At 39.8% G+C, this 17,230-nt stretch overlaps 2 long non-coding RNA genes across 2 annotated transcripts; one reads left to right on the top strand and one right to left on the bottom strand.

Annotated features, from left to right (window-relative positions):
• Window positions 1–744: 744 nt before the first annotated feature.
• On the bottom strand, window positions 745–2,341 carry LOC123317424. Its single transcript, XR_006538166.1, has 2 exons — window positions 2,094–2,341; window positions 745–1,743 (listed from the first exon to the last, which is right to left on the bottom strand). It is a non-coding gene; the product is annotated as an uncharacterized LOC123317424 (long non-coding RNA).
• A 3,315-nt stretch (window positions 2,342–5,656) lies between these two features.
• On the top strand, window positions 5,657–6,199 carry LOC123317298. The gene is made up of 2 exons (XR_006538156.1): window positions 5,657–5,842; window positions 5,912–6,199. It is a non-coding gene; the product is annotated as an uncharacterized LOC123317298 (long non-coding RNA).
• The last annotated feature ends 11,031 nt before the right edge of the window (window positions 6,200–17,230 follow it).

Genomic DNA, 17,230 nt, shown 5'->3' with positions numbered 1-17,230 from the left:
TCAATAAACAATGATAAACAAAAGTAGGTACAATTTTTTTGATCAGTGATTTCTTTTGAATTTCATTGATTTCGACTTGCATTTTATTGCATATAATTCAGAGAACTCATATTTAATATAGATTTGAAGAAAGGTATTTGAAAAATCATCAGAAAAACCACGATGACACATAACCTAAAATAAAATGAAGGCTGTTCATTTCAAATTGACGCTTGAATCCCCACTCTTTATGGACACCCGCTGCAATCGCAGCGACACCTATCGTACGTTTCCCGTTTTCGGGGACACATTTTTAGTACGTCGATCGTTCTCCTTCTCTCTACTCTCCATAGGTTTTAAGAAAGTATAGACACGGATTACAGAAACAATTTTATGCAATCTGTGGATATCTTCTTGATCGGTTCCGCTGTTGTCGAATTAACAAAAATTACTAGACTTTAGTAAAGGCATTCTACGTCACAAGCTTTCACATATTCGAATGTTTACTAAGTTTCAAAGGGTGTATTTCTGAAATTTCTGAAATTTGAAGCGAATCTTTCAGGTGTTGGATAACTAATGGAAAAGGGTTTCCATAAATAATATTAAATTCGATTTTGGAGTTTTAGGAAACTTGCCCATTGGATCATGTAATAATTGATTTAGAATAAGGATACATTGCAGAATACAAACATGAGTTATAAAAAATTATGACAGTTTAAAAGCAAGATTCTGGGTGATTCAAAAAACTAAATAATAACATATCTAAAGTACTGTGATATTTAGGACATAGGATCTATCGGGGAAAAATAGCACATTGCAAAATATACATATAAATATTTTCATCATATACATATATGTATGTACATTTTCATGTAATTAAATTTTAATACTGCATGTGTTAAAGCTTCTTTCAAACACTTCAGGATAGATCCTATGGGTTTTCCTTGATTTTTTTTTGTTTACATGTTGTCTGATATTGTATCAACATAGAATTCAAATATGCTGAGATATACATCACATCTACAGACTGCAAGAAATTTGAAAAATACAGCCATTTCCATATAAACCAGAAGTTGTAGACCCAACTCAGTCGAAATAAAAATAATTGTAGTATCAATGTTAAAACATCCTGATATCTTTGAAAATGTACATTTTCTTAAAGGCAAATCTGAATCCTCTATGTGCAAATAGAGCATTTCCTTCGCAGCAAAATCCAACATCAGTCACAGACAGATCTGAACGTGAAGGAAGATTTTTTAACTTTTGAACAGAACAAGCTGTAACCAAAAAGACTTACAATTTACTATTAGCCTATTAGATGTGGATTTGTTTTCAGTAAATTGAACCAATTGAGTATTGGAAATGGAGATAGAAGCCAGGTAAACCACTTTCAGTAGCCATCAATGCTTTCACAAAAGGAGTGAATATTTCATTTAAAGCCTGTTTGCAATAGCCGAAAATTTTCTACAGAATTTACTTGTGATTTCATACACTGAGAATTCTCTGCAGTTACATACGTTCTTTCAGTAGAATTTGCTGTTCAGTTGCATAAAAAAAATTTCTGTCATTTTCTTGCCAAAATTCTGTAGAGAATTCTCCAAAGAATTTTCGGCTGTTACAAATGGGCTTAAGAAGAAAATATACAAATCATAAGTGGATCTTACTTACTCATTAGCTCCTGAAATACAGCATTATAAGATGATTGCATACTCACATCATGAAATATTCTCAGATCCAATTCATCAACTCTTAGTACAGAAGAACCTGTAAATGGTAAATATTCTAATAAAAAGCATCGTGATAACCACATCAAATAGGTATACATTTTTCATGTAAACTTCAGACAGCCCAAATAATCAATATCAATGAATTGAAGAACTGAAGAAATATCAGAACTGTACTAACTCATATAATATATAAATATCAGAAATTTGGCACAAGTGAAAAGTATCAACTAGACATTTGAACCACTTTATCAATTAAAAGACCTTACAAATGAAGTGTTATAGAATAGATAACTCAGTCGAAACATCCAAAAGCTTTATATAAGCCAATACGGCAATAAGTCCTACAATAAAGATTTATGACGTGAAAAAAAGGAAGAAAAATCTTACCTGATTTCTTACATGTTTAACTAAACAACTTCCAAAACAATATTCCATATTCCAAAATAAACCGTCACACCACCAAAGTCTAGGTTAACCAGAAATTGATACCACATACAGATAATAAGATAGACAGTTGTCATGTAACATTGTTAGTTAATAATCACATATTACAGAGATTCCCTTGTATGTAGTAAAAACTGCAATGGGTAAACTTTTAACTTTACACATGTTTTGGCGGCAAAAACAACGTCACAGGCCACAGATTGGCACACAGTCACACACACAGATTACAGAGTAATCTGTGGTCACCCAGAAGCTGTATTCGGGTTCGGCTTTCGGACAGTCCGTGAATGGCTCTAGAACTGAGCACAGGATTTAATTCGCGAATACAATTACCGTTGAGGGCGCTGCGAAAACAAAATTTGACGTTTGTCAGTACTCTTTTCGATATTTGTACGGCCTAACCGTAGATAAAGGAAAGAGAAGATACCGCATTGCGCAGCTACGAAGGATAGCTCTCTGTGTCCAACATCAACTTGTTTTTGTTTACGTTTACCCCAATCCGAATCTATCTTTTTCGGCATATTTTCCACAAATTACACAATTTCCTGGCATGTCAACACCGAAATTCTTGATACTCAAGTCTTAAAACGCACGAAACACTATTACATCGAACACAAATACGATAATAAACATTCAAATATTGGGGTAAACGTAAACAAACATGGAGTAGATGCACAGTAAATGTCAACAAAAACATAGAGAGATGTTGGACACACTTTTCTTGTTGTTTACGTTATCTTCCCCTTCCTCTATGTACGGGCCTAACAGAGTTTTTCTAGTAAATCAAGATATTTATCGCAAATATCGGAAGTGAATTGATTGATTTAGTTTCGTAAAGAAAGATGAACATTCTTTGGAAATATCTACTTCATTTGAAAGGGATGAATTGTGGAATAAAATCGAGCGATGATATTGGTGATCCACTGTACCTAGATACAAAATCCTAATTATTTCACAGATTCTTTCTTGAATTGAACCTAGCTAATAATGTTGAGGTAGCATATACTGAGTTTGTGAAGTTTTAATTCAAAGTATTTCAATTCCATGTTATGATATAGAGGTATTCCTCATACTGAAATCTCAAGAGACATAAATATGATTCGGCCCATGGAACAAGTTCTACAGATGAGAAAAAGCATTCATTTGGAAGTATGAAAATTATGAAATTGTATTTTTAAATCGTCAATTAAATTTAGCAGAAAATTCTCGCAAAGAAAAATCGTTTAACCTAACTCCTGCCAGTTGAAAGCACTGATATAAATTTCCAATATTTTTTCGGAATCAATATTTATATTCAGAAACCCAGACAATAATTCCAATATAACTTCTCCAAATAATAAATATAATACTTTGTTGGACAACGTGAGATAAGAAAAAACATCAGGAACAAAACTTGTTTCGACTTTGCAGTACTGACAAAGTAGTTTCGTAATTCAGTCGACAGAGGGCGTCTAGATTTTTGGATTCGCCATAGCGCAACAGTTTTGCGCAGTCCTAGAACAATTCTCGGACTGTCAGAAAGCCGAACCCGCATTAAGAGCATTGAACTAAAGAAATTTCTTTAGTTCAATGATTGAGAGTGAACCTAACTTAACCTAACTAACCAGAGACTGTCTTTGTCTATGGTCTTTGCCAAAGATTATAGGGTACATTGGGAGAGATTGTCTCTGATCATTGATTCTTTAGTTCAATGTCTCTGATAGGGTATTCCATAGATACGGGGTACTCTAACGATTTGTCAAAATCAGCTGACCGTTCGTTACCGTGGGGCACACAAAGCTTTTTATTATCACTGTAAAGAGGCATTTCTGAGAAAGTTTTAGTCTAATCACTTCAATCTAACGTTGGAAACAACATTCATTCCAAAAACATGCACAAAACACAATACTCCACTGAAACAGCATGCGAATAAATGGAGGGAAAAGCTTGTCTGCCCCACAGCATCACGGCAACGAACGCTTAGCTGGATTTTGACAAATCGTTAGAGTTTCCTATAGAGTTAACCTAACTCTATAACATAGAGAAAGTCTATAATCTTTGGTCACTGCAATCAGTGCAATCACGGCCTTCTAAACCCCCGTCTTTAGACGGCCGTGGTGCTATCTACCAAAGATATTACGAGGTCTGTCCGGATTGCTACCTTACTGTTTGTGTAGATGGACATTTTCTAACTCATGCCTTAAGACCATTGAACTCTATGGGAACTCCCATAGAGTTCAATGCTTAAGACGAACACTTTTTGTCAGGAAGTATTAAAAAAAAGGAACCTGGTCTACGAAAGAAGAGAACCCCTATGTTGAAAATGTAAATTGTATGTCAACTCGCTGTAGTATCCGTTAGCACCATGGAGGTAGCTCCATGGTTAGCACCACAGATCAATAAAATTTTTTATTGATCTGAGGTTAGCACATGTTGGAAAGAAGACATCAATTATTTCCATCAGAGACATTGAACTCTATGGGAACCCATAGAGTTCAATGATCAGAGACAAGCCTTTCTCTATGACAACCCTTTCTCTATGGTTTCCATTTAGAAACGTGATATCATAGAAGATATTGATTACCTTCGTTGGATGGCCTTCTTCCAGTAGCTTTCCGACCAATTCTTTGATAACCTGAATCATATACAAACCATATACCTACAGGATGTCCCGGCACAACGTGACTCCCTTCTCAGGTGTGAATAAAGTATATAAAGACGAGTCAGGAATGCTTCAAGTTTTTTCCTACGACGCCGACGTTTAGCTGCATTCACAATCAATTCGCGGGCCGAAGTGCACTTCGGCACGAAATTCACCATTCGCAATAATATTGAAACCAAATACTCAAATGAATCAAAAATGTAACTGATCAAAACATAAGCATCAGCATCATCTATAGCCGGCACGAAATTCCTTGCCGAAGTGATAGTTTGCAACTTGCAAGAAATTTTGTCTTGAATTTCGTTGTGAATGGTAACGGAGAACGCCATCTGCTAAGCTTCCGTGCCGAAGTGCACTTCGGCCCGTGAATTGATTGTGAATGTAGCTTTTCCTGTGAAGACATGTACCGCCAAATGGTGATCCCATAATTCAGTTTTTTGATACTTTCCGAACGACTCGACTCAACCGATGTTGTCAATTTTTCGAAATTGAATCAATGCACGGACTGTCCGTAGCACTTAATTGTCAAGAGGATCCATCCTAGAAGGATGGATCGAACTTAAAACCCTTAACCACTACACTACAGACCTTGTAATATCTTTGCAATCTACCCAGAGTTTCTGAATCTACTTATGGAGGGTCCATACAGGGAGATATATATCTCCTTGGGGTCCATATATCTACTATAGTCCTATTAAACATATGTCTGTGGAATCTACCTATGCGTAGAGACATGGACTGAGCAAAGAGTAATCTGGTTACTCTTTGGACTGAGCCTGAGCTGTTCACCACAGAACACTAATATAAGTGTTCACCACAGAACACTAATATACACCAAATGTCATTTATATGCCGCCATATTTGGTTGTGGAAGTAGATATTAAATGGCGGGAATTTTGAATTCACAGGCGTACTATACTTACATACATACATACCTTTAGTTGTTTTCACCTTCATTGTAAATTTACAGCTTCTACCATTAATATTGAAAACAGATTTGGAATTCATGATAGAAGCTGTAAATTTACATTTCATAAAAAATAACATCAAGGTAGGACAAAGTTAGAATTTCAGCAATTTATTTATTTTTCATGAAATTTCTATAAACAGTATTTTCCAGAGGAGCACATTTATATATCAGTCAGCCTAATGCAAATACATATTGAGGATGAAATATATCAAACAATATGGTATTTGAGAAGAAATAGAATTGTTGATCGTAAAACCTGTTTCCCATATAAAATCTCAGTATAAGCAGAGGAAATGGAAATCAAGTAACATCCACATATATGTATGATACAAAACAACCACGATAAAAACCTCAGCAAAAATCTGTCCCTATAAAAGCTTAGTTATATTGAATTTATTCACATAATGAGCTATTTAAATTATCAGGCCGGCTCTTTCATTGTGATAAATTTTCTTGTTCCCTTGTACATCTCGAAATTGAAAACATATCTTAAACAAAGAAAAGAGAATGAAGATAGAGAAAGCTTAGTAAATAACATTTGGAATTGGAATGATAAAAAATTCAGAGATCAAAAATAGCTCAACCTACCTAATTTCGAGTATCAGAATAGATGAAAATAATATTCAACATTCGGTCGTTCGTAAGTTACATCTCCTTGAATCTGCACTAGAATCTCCTAAATAATCCGCCTCGTTATGTAGTAGGGAAGTAATTTTTCAGTTAAATAATGAAATGTGAATATTGAAAACATGATTTTTGAAACGTCAACAGGTTGTCAATCAAAAGAATTAGGTTAATTTGGTTTTGACTGTCACTTCAACCGGAAATTCATGTCGGCCATATTTGGTTGTAGATTGGATCATAGAAGAGGGAGTTTCACCCCATAGACCTATAAAACACATGGACGCGCCCTTTCAGTGAGTTTCAATAGCCACGAGTGCGGCCAACATGAGATGGAGCTAGTATGGGCAAGATGGTATTAATTTCCGAGCTATATTTGTATATTTGCGCCCGTTAGAGATAAAAACAAGTACCTATAATCGAATATAAAAAATTGAACGAATATTAGTATCATTTAGATTGCGTTTAATGATCCAATTAGAACTAAAGAGCACAATTTTTGCTTTCGGCAACTATTCCTCGGAAAATACAACAGATAAGTTCATGAAAAGTTTGTGAATAAATTGATTTGAATAAAAACAATTGAGCACATTTTTAGCCAGCACAATATTCTGATTTCTTGTTCATTACAATCAGCATCCTAATTTTCTCTTCTAATCTCAAGTGCTTCTTGAGTATTATTTTAGCTAGATGAGAAAAGAATTGACATACATTTATTGATTTGAAATGAATAATTCAACTATGATATAATAAATCGATTAATACATTCGAAGTTACTATACCTCTGAAATTTCACTTTATCTGTCTTTTCAACTCATTTCGTACTATTAATTGCACTCTACGAGGACACCATTATTACTTTCATAATAGAAAAAGGATACGACATTCAAAGTTGATCTAAAATTGATGAGAAAATTCTGAAAATTTCGATAAATACAAAGTTCAAACTAATGTTTTGCCCATACTAGCTCTATCTTATTTCGGCCGCACCACCTCTCTCTCTACGCCGTGTCCATGTGTTTAATATGTCTATGTTTCACCCCCCTGGTGTTCACTGTGTACACAGTGGCTCTCTCTATAAGAGAGATATGGAAGAAGCGTACAACGCCGACGTACGCTAATAACGTTATGCGGTAATGGAATAACGTCTTGCGCTATCTGGCTCGGAATTAAGTCGTATGGAAGATACGAATTTACGTTATTAGCGTAAGCAACAGATGATCGGTAAATGTCAAAGTTTGTTGTCGATATAGGTTTCTAATGCTTTTTGGGTTGATTTTATGCTGTTTTTGTGGATTATGTGCGTTTATATGGATGCATATCTACAGGAATTTTTGTTTGTGGAGTTGGATTAAACTGTATTGAAAAATACCTGTTCACAGTGATGCTTTCATAATTTCAAAATTTATGGACATGGACCTATAAGTGGCCACTATAGTTACCAAGAAAAAATTGGAATATCACCTGGAGGATATGTAGAGATAACGTGTACATAAACGTTAGTAAAGCAGTACACATGTACTGCTTTACTATTATCAAGCCATAAGCCAATGTCCAATCTAGATGTTTCTACTTTCATTATAGTCTTAATAAAAAAAAGCTCGAATTGAACCCTTTTATTTCCTATTGAAAACAATTTACATAGTTCATAATCATCAATATGGGATTGAAATAGGTACTCAGAATTAAACACTAGGATGGAAATTTCAATTTTCATTCGACTCTTCCTTTCATGTGGCCCATTAATTGAAGATATACACTTTTAACTTTGGTTATTATAATAGATTATTCTTGAGGAACTCATTTCGTCTCTTCTGCTACTTTTCTCTTAAAAAAAATTCGTCTCAATGTCAATTAAGAGGCCCCTGTTTCAAAACATAATCTAAATGCGCAAGGCAAGAAAACAACGTAAATTCTACTCTGTAATCTGTGGTAAATTACGATAACGTTCAACAATATCCAACCGTGTCTGTATAACTGAGACATGGCCGGGTGATTCGACTGATTCGGTTTTTGATGGTGAAATGTTTCCTCCAGGATAAAGTGTAATAAGATGTGATAGACAGTTTAGTAGGGTTAATAGATCCCGTGGCGGTGGAGTTCTGCTGGCGGCTTCTGACGAAACATCTTTCAGTATTGTAGATGCAGCATTTTTGACCGATCATGTTCCGTTGATAGATGTGGTCTTGTGATGTTTTACTGAACCAACGAAGATATCCGGTTGCTGGACTTTATTCTGGCGAGTAATAGTTTTGAGGTGTCGGTTCTTCGTTCTGACTCCCCCTTTGTTTCTGAGGATCCATACCATCCTGCTTTGAGTATGGTCTTATCTTAGGAGTCTCCAAAATGCCGGGTAAATTTTCCAAGGAGGAATAATATATTCTTCAACTTCTTCACTTGGCTTCATTTGGTTTTAAGTTTTACTCCTAATTTTGTGACGTTGATTCGCTCCTATTTAGGGGAAGAATTAATTATGTATTTTACAATGGATTCAGATCTTTTGAATATGAGCTCAGATTTGGTGTTCCTCAGGGATCTAGCCTCGAACCGTTGTTGTTTATAATATTCATTAATGACCTTTTATGCTCTCTCAAGTGTGAGGCTCTAGCCTATGCTGATGATCTGAAGCTTTACATGAGAGTACTTGGAATTAATAAACAAATTAATTCAGATGCATAACATCCGCAGGTAATGAAATCAACGAATGTTACGATCTAAATCGAACTGACAAACTACCATCGCTCGAAGCACCAGAAATTTCATTTCGACGACAAAGAGTAGATGCTGACTATAGTTTCGGTCTTATTTGACCTCGTCAGCGCAACAAAACTCATTCTCTAACGAAATGCTATGAATTGCCGGCTCCTTTTATTCCATTTCAGTAGCGGGTATGATGTATAAATCAGAGATATATCTCTGGTATAAATACATCGTACCGATATCTGACAGAGAAACGGGAACCAACCCAATTCAATTTCCTAACTCTCAGAGCGAAGATAGCAGTATGCATCCATATGCTTTAATCCCATATTGCAGATATCGTATATTACGATAATTAAGCAAGGGAAAAAGCGCGGAAAGGTTCGGATCATGGCAGTAACCGATCTGCCGCGGACATGGAAAATAAGAAATGGATCACGCCTTCATAGTGAGGCAGGTAAATAATGAACAAATTAATTCAGATGCATAATATCCACAGATAATTAAATCAACGAATGTGACGATCTATTTCGAACTAACAAACTACCATCGCTCGAAGTATTACCAGAAATTTCATTTCGTCGACAAAGAGTAGATGCTGACCATGGTTTCGGTCTTATTTGACCTCGTCAGAGCAACAAAACATGGAAAATAAGAAATGGATCACGCCTTCATAGTAAGGCCGGTAAGTAATAAACAAATTAATTCAAATAAGACCGAAACCATGGTGAGCATCTACTCTTTGTCGACGAAATGAAATTTCTGGTAATGCTTCGAGCGATGGTAGTTTGTTAGTTCGATTTAGATCGTAACATTCGTTGATTTCATTGTCTGCGAATGTTATGCATCTGAATTGATTCGTTTATTATTTACCGGCCTTACTATGAAGGCGTGATCCATTTCTTACTTGGAATTAATGACCAATTACGTCTTCAGTCGAGTCTGGAGCTGGTTCGCAGTTGGTGCTTGCGTAATGGACTCATTTTGAATTTAAAGAAGTGTTTTGAAGTTATTTTCACCAGGAGGGCACAGCCGCTGGCTTTCGCTTATCACGTTGGGAATAATTTCATTGCGACTGGAGATAGTTTTCAAGACCTGGGAGTTTGGTTCAAGAGCGAGCTGAGTTTTGTTCCACATGATGGATAAGTCGTAAAATATTTCGACAAGACGTTGTAATGAGAAAATGGGTTTTCCAACCTATTCCCTCATTTTAGAATAATTATTTTAGTTTTCCTTTTTAAATAATTTTGTTTCGAATTAATTTCCGAGAAATCTTTTCGAATTTCCAATTCAGGATTCCGACATCGTTCGGAATTGTAAACATACCGTACCGTTTTTATTTCCTAAAAACGATGTCGCACCGTATAAAACATCCTGAATTGGAAGATAACCGAGTTTTTTGGTTTGCTAGCACAGATAAGTCGAAATTAAGACGTTTTCATCGACGCAAAATTACCGAATTTCGACTGTCGGGCACATCTGATTTCCGCACCCCCCCTGTGGGTATAAAATCAGATGTTCCCCCGCAGGCCACTTCACTTGCGACTTACGAATTATTTTCAGTGTGTTCACTTACGATTTTCACTTATGATTAACTTGCTGCCGTTTTGCGATTTTTCCGTATTTAGTTTCGACCACCGATTAGCCGCCGAGTATTTTCGAGAATTCACTAATTTTGTTTTAGTTTTCTTTTCGGGGGAAATTTTAGAAGAAGTTTTTTTTTAAGTTATTTTTCTTTTGTTTTTTTTTTCTACTGTTCTTTCTACTCTCTTGTGAGTGCAAGTGGCCAAGCCAAAGGTAAGACGACACGCCGTTATTTGCTTTTATATTGGAACTTCAGCCCCCTTTCATCCCTTCCTAACCCGGGTTAAGTTCCACCCCTATTGCTAAAGCACCCCGCTGGCGTGGACACTCAGGGGGTGCGGAGGCACTTTGGAGTGGCGAACCCTCTTCCCTTCCCCGTTGTTTCGACGCTCACTTCAGTTGCTATCGAAGAACCCCGCTGGCGTGGACACTCAGGGGGCGAAGAGCGCAACTAGGGGTGAGCTGTTGTGAATCTGTGCCGTCTTTCATCCCCGCACCTGGCTGAAGACCCGATATCTGTCCGTCAAGTGTACGTCTCAGGTTCTGGCTGGCGAACAAGTCCGTTAAACCCCGTATAACGATTGAGATCGGATCCCGTGCTATTCCGTCCGTCTTGTCCGTCTTTCGAATCACTGTAAAATTTAGTAGTAGTGCTATTTGTGTTCCCCTTTTCGACGAATAAAAGTTGTATACGTTGATTCTGCCTATCATTGTGCGTCGCTAACACCCTAGACACCAGGGAGCCCTGTCTCCGGCTAGTAGCTGCCAGGGTAGGTTTGCTATTCTCCCTTAAAGAATAGCTGGCGCTCGAGTACACCGAGGAGAACCCCTTACAAAAATGGCGCCCGAGCAGGGACCGTTCAGAATCTACCAGGAAACAACTGAGGTGAGAGACAATAACCGGACAGTGAGTGAATTCCCGAAACAGTGAGTAAAACCTCAGAACAGTGAGTAACTATTCCTTGAACGGAAAACTGTGAAAAATAAACTTGAACTGTGTTTTATTCCCTGCCACTCCATATTGAACTGTTATACTGTGAATTGAATTGGACTATATTTTGAAAATTTTCCTACTGTTGAACCCGTTGAAAATAATTTGTGATTATTCTTTTTGCCGATTACTGTATTGAGTTGTTGAAATCTGAACTGTTATTCCGCCGTTATATCAGTGAAAATTATTTCCGATTTCTAATTGCATATTTCTGATTTATTGAATTGAACTGTTTTAATTTCACATTTAAGGTGAGTGAATTTCCGGACTTTGAAAAATTGAAAATTTATTGTCGCAATTGGTAAAATTTAATAGGTGTGATTTACCTATCGGTTCAATAGGGAATCACCTATTACCTATTGATAAACTATCTACCTGTTTGCTATTTCTTTTGACCTGTACTGTTGAAACTTACCGATTATTTCTGATTTTTCTGAAAACTGAAAGTCAATTATTGTGATTTATTTTCTGGCTATTGAACTTGAAAGACTGTTTGGAGTTTAACCTGTGCGTTTTGGTGCTATTCGAATCTCAGGAAATTTTTTCGGACTATACGAGGTGACTTGCGATTGTGTGCGGCATTTCTCGAATATTTTCGGACTTTAGTGGGACTGATAGTAATTTTTTTCGAGTAACGTTGGACTTTAAAATTTTTGAAAATTTTTTTGTGATACATCGGGACTTAGATTGTTTTTGGTGCGCCGGGACTTAGACTTTTTTTCTGATACACCGGGACTTAGACTTAATTTTTGTTTGGGGTGTACCGATACCCACTTCGAACTTAAGTGAATAGGTTGGCTAACGATTAACTTGCCGGGTTGGACTTAGAACTTAAACGGATTGTGAAAGACATACCGAGTGTGAGATTTTGGTGCGTTCTGAATCGGACTTAGTTGAATATAATATGTCGAACATGGATGTGAACCGGTTACTCAGTGATGAACTTACATTCGAATTACAACTGAGGGGACAATCGATACCCGGTACTGTAATGACTAAACGGAGTCTGCTACGACAAGTGCTTCAGTCTAATGAACCTCTACTACCCCCAACATCATTGAATCCCGCCTCCGAGATTGAGATCTGTCAAAATAAACTAACCGATTTGGTGGAATCCCTTCAGAACTTCAATCATAGTAATGCGGCTAACGAATTTTCGCGAATTTACACCAGATTAATACACATTCAAGGCAGGCTGAACTTTATTGTCACCGCAGACACAGCACAGTTACAATTGATTGAACAAATGAAGGCGACTACAGATAAAGCATTGGAGGCACTGGAGGAGCTGCGTAGGAGGAGTGATCATGAACAGCCGCAGACATCCAACCGAGGTCAGAGGTCTCTTTTGGATGAGGAGGTGCCCAGTTCACCTGGGATGTCACCGATCCAACCGGAGAAGTTATCAAAGGCTGAGACATCACTTATCGACTTAGGAGATGGTGTCGATCCTCCTGCTGTAGTTAATGTCTCACGTACCGGTACACCTGTAAGAAATCCAACATTAGAACGGGTCATGAATGAGACAAGGCAGACATGTAGAGCATTACTACGACAATTACCAGCGATACCTCTCACACAATCACAGGACTGTGGGACAACAACACCTGAGGGTCCGACACAAAGTAGATGGGTTAATTCCACACGAAGGGTGTCTTTTCCACACTTACCTGCACCGTGGATAAGTTCTGACCGGCCAATTATCACAACACCTGCCAGATCGGAACCGGAGTCTCGATCAACAGTACCAACTGTTCCGGTACACAAATGGAACATCTCCTTTGATGGCACTGGTAGTGTGACCGGATTTCTTGAAGAAGTGGAGAGACTGGCTGAATCCCGTAAAGTGTCCCTGGAGCAAGTTTTCGAATCAGTGTATGAATTGCTGAGAAAGGATGCAAGGGATTGGTTCATTCCCCGGAGAGGTACTTTCGAGGACTGGGAGGATTTTAGCAACCAGCTAAAAAAAGCATTTCTGCCAGTTAATTACGAGGAGAATCTGTTGGAGGAAATAAAAAGGCGAACACAGGGCCCTGAAGAAAAGTTGCTTCTATATGTTACCCGGATGCAGAACTTGTTCCAGAAACTCACCTATGCAAAACCATCCGAGGTGGAGCAGATCCGGCTTATCCGACAGAGGTTGATCCCGCCCTTACAGCAAGCCTTGGCTTTCCAGGAGACCAAGACTTATGATGAACTTCTCCGCAAGGGAAAAGTTTTTGAACTGGTCCAGTGGCAGATGAGCCAGTACACCCGGCCACCCTCCAAACCAGGTTTTGTGGAGGAACCTCACCTGACGTATAGTCCCCGTCAACTGAACCGATACCAAGCAGGCTTTCCTATGGACACCGGAGAGCAGGTTCACCAAACAATCGATCACAGGGAATCGCCGCCGACACCAGCCAACCAGACACGACTTTCCCAGCCGAGGGAAAGCCGCCCAGAGCCACCCAAGTCCAGAGAGTCAATATCCCAGCGACAGGAATCTCACCGTCCGACTTCTGGAGACAGGTCCGAAGGTCGATCCAGACCTGCAACACCGCCACCCCGCCGTCCAGCCGAAAATAGCCCCGCTGACCGGACTGAACCACCATCAGGGAGGAGAGTGTCCTTCCAGACACAATGTTTCCGATGTGGTGGATATGGCCACATGCGTCGAGAGTGTCGCAGGCCACCGAAAATCTTCTGTTCTCGATGCCAGAGGGAGAACATTCTCTCACGAGACTGTCCGTGTTCGGGAAACTGAAAGGGAGATTGGAGGCGGAGTCGACCACATCTCCCGGAATCTTGACTCCACTGGCACCGACTACCTGTAATGATAACCGTCCGTTAGTAGAGGTCAGAATAGCCGGCAAACACTTCCGAGCACTGATAGATACCGGAGCGACCAGGAGTTTCTGCAGTCAGGCCGTATCCGATCAGTGTGAAAGTAAAGGAATCACAGGACAAACAATGCACAACAGTTTCGCCGTAATAGCGAACGGACAAACCACCGTCATACCGAAACTGTACGCCACCACCGTGCAAATTTCCGATTACACACTGCCTGATTTGAAATTCTTACTGGTACCAAACTTACCGGTTGACATTATTCTGGGGATGGATGTTCTGTCGACTTTCAAGTTTTCCGTAAATCTCAGTACCGCCGAGTGCTTTCTGGAAGGCCGTCTGATCTCGAAACCGATGACTCCTGTCGAAGCCACCGCAGAGGTTCACACCGCCGAGGAACACTTGTTGGAGCTGACGGAGTCTCAGAAACAGGAGCTGGAGGCATTTCTGAAAGAGGAATTAAAGAAGTTTGAAGACCTATATGGTACAACCGACCTGATTGAACATAAGATCAAACTGAAACCGGGCACCGAACCGATCAAACAACGATACCGACCCCTAAACCCGAAAATGCAGGAGATCTTCAATCAGGAAGTAGACCGTATGCTGGCTGAGGGAGTGATTGAACCCTCCAAGTCACCGTGGAGTTCACCGGTAGTGTTGGTCAGGAAGAAAGACGGAAAATACCGTTTTTGCATCGACTTCCGTGCCGTCAACCAAGTGTCTGTAAAAGATGCATACCCGTTGCCGTACATTTCTGGGATTCTGGACAAACTGCGTAAGGCCAAATACATCTCCACACTGGATCTGAAACAAGGATACTGGCAGATACCGTTAGCAAAGGAGAGCCGTCCGATTACTGCCTTCACAGTTCCAGGAAGGGGATTGTTCCAGTTCACCGTCATGCCGTTTGGTCTTCACGCTAGTCCAGCCACATTCCAGAGATTCTTAGACACCGTTATTGGCCCAGAAATGGAACCGGAGGCGTTCGCTTACCTGGACGACATAGTTGTCCTGGGGGAAACTTTCGAGGAGCACCTGGAGAACTTAAGAGAAGTATTCCGGCGGTTGAGAGAAGCCAATCTTCGTCTCAACCCCGAAAAGTGTGACTTTGTGCGAAAATCCCTAAAATACCTAGGACATGTCGTTACTTCCGAAGGAATCCGTACCGACCCGGATAAAGTTTCCTCTATCGTAGCATTCCCAGCGCCGAAAACTATCCGTGAATTGCGCCGTTTTCTGGGAGTTGCTAGCTGGTACCGTCGTTTTATAGAGAACTTTTCCGATGTCGTTGCACCGTTGACCCACCTGTTAAAGAAGAAACCACGTTGGAAGTGGGGTGAGGAACAACAAAAAGCGTTCGACCTCCTGAAACAAAAACTGACCGAATCACCTATACTGGCCTGTCCGGATTTCAATCAACCGTTCGTCCTGCAAACAGACGCCAGTGACGTAGGCCTTGGAGGAGCCCTGACCCAAGTTCTTGATGGAGAGGAAAGGGTGATCGCCTATGTCAGCCGTACCTTGAACACCGCCGAAAGAAATTACTCCGTGTCCGAAAAGGAATGTCTCGCCATTGTTTTCTCGATAGAGAAACTGCGACCATACCTGGAAGGATTTCATTTCACCGTAATTTCCGACCACATGAGTCTGAAATGGCTGAATTCCATCAAGTCACCGTCCGGAAGAATTGCTCGATGGGCCGTTTTCCTTCAGCAATTCGACTTTGAAGTCCAATACCGGAAAGGTGCCCTGAACAAAGTCGCCGACAGTCTGTCCCGAAACCCGTTACCGTCTGTGGATTCCGTATGCCTGGCCGACGTCGAAGTTCGCTGCAGTTGGTACAACAAAAAGCTCCAAGAGGTACAAAGAGACCCAGAAGATTTCCCTGACTACGCCGTTGAGGATGGGAAACTGTATCGTAATTTCTGGGACTCTTCCGACTTTACTGAAGTTGGATCCGGACAACCATGGAAGCTCTGTGTACCCACCGAACAACGACTGGAGGTCCTGAAAGAAAATCACGATTCTGAATTAGCTGGTCACCTGGGAATCTCCAAAACCATCTCTCGGCTAGCCCGGAATTATTACTGGCCAGGGATGTTCAGAGATGTCGCAAAATACGTAAGAAACTGCCCATCCTGTCAAAGGTACAAAGTACCACAACAGAAGACGCCTGGAAAAATGCAACCACATAGAATGACTGATGCACCGTTCCAAGAGGTCTGTACAGATGTGGTTGGGCCACTTCCCCGTTCCAAGAAGGGAAATTCTTACGTAGTGGTGATGCAGGACCGTTTCACGAAGTGGGTTGAATGCCGTCCGTTGCGGAAAGCCACCGCCAAAACCGTTTATTCAGCCTTGTATGAACAAGTGATACTCCGATATGGCTGTCCGAAGCTGGTGATATCTGACAATGGGGTACAGTATGACAGTAGACTGTTCAAAAACAGTCTCCGAGAGCTGAACATTGCTCACCGTTTCACCCCTCCGTATACACCACAGTGCAACGCCGTAGAACGAGCCAATCGTACGTTGAAAACTATGATAGGTCAGTTCTGTGAAGCCGACCACCGTACTTGGGATGAGAAATTAGGTGAACTAACCTTCGCCCTGAACACCGCAAAACAAGAATCTACAGGATTCACACCGGCATTCCTGAACTATGGAAGGGAATTAACAGTTCCAAAGGCAATCTACTCGTCAAACACCCAAGACGAAGACACTGAGGAGACAAACAGAAG

The sequence above is a fragment of the Coccinella septempunctata genome, chromosome 7 (genome assembly GCF_907165205.1).
Source record: "Coccinella septempunctata chromosome 7, icCocSept1.1, whole genome shotgun sequence".
Taxonomy (NCBI): domain Eukaryota; kingdom Metazoa; phylum Arthropoda; class Insecta; order Coleoptera; family Coccinellidae; genus Coccinella; species Coccinella septempunctata.
The sequence above is the reverse complement of the archived record's forward strand: the minus strand, read 5'-3'. Positions and strand labels throughout refer to the sequence as shown.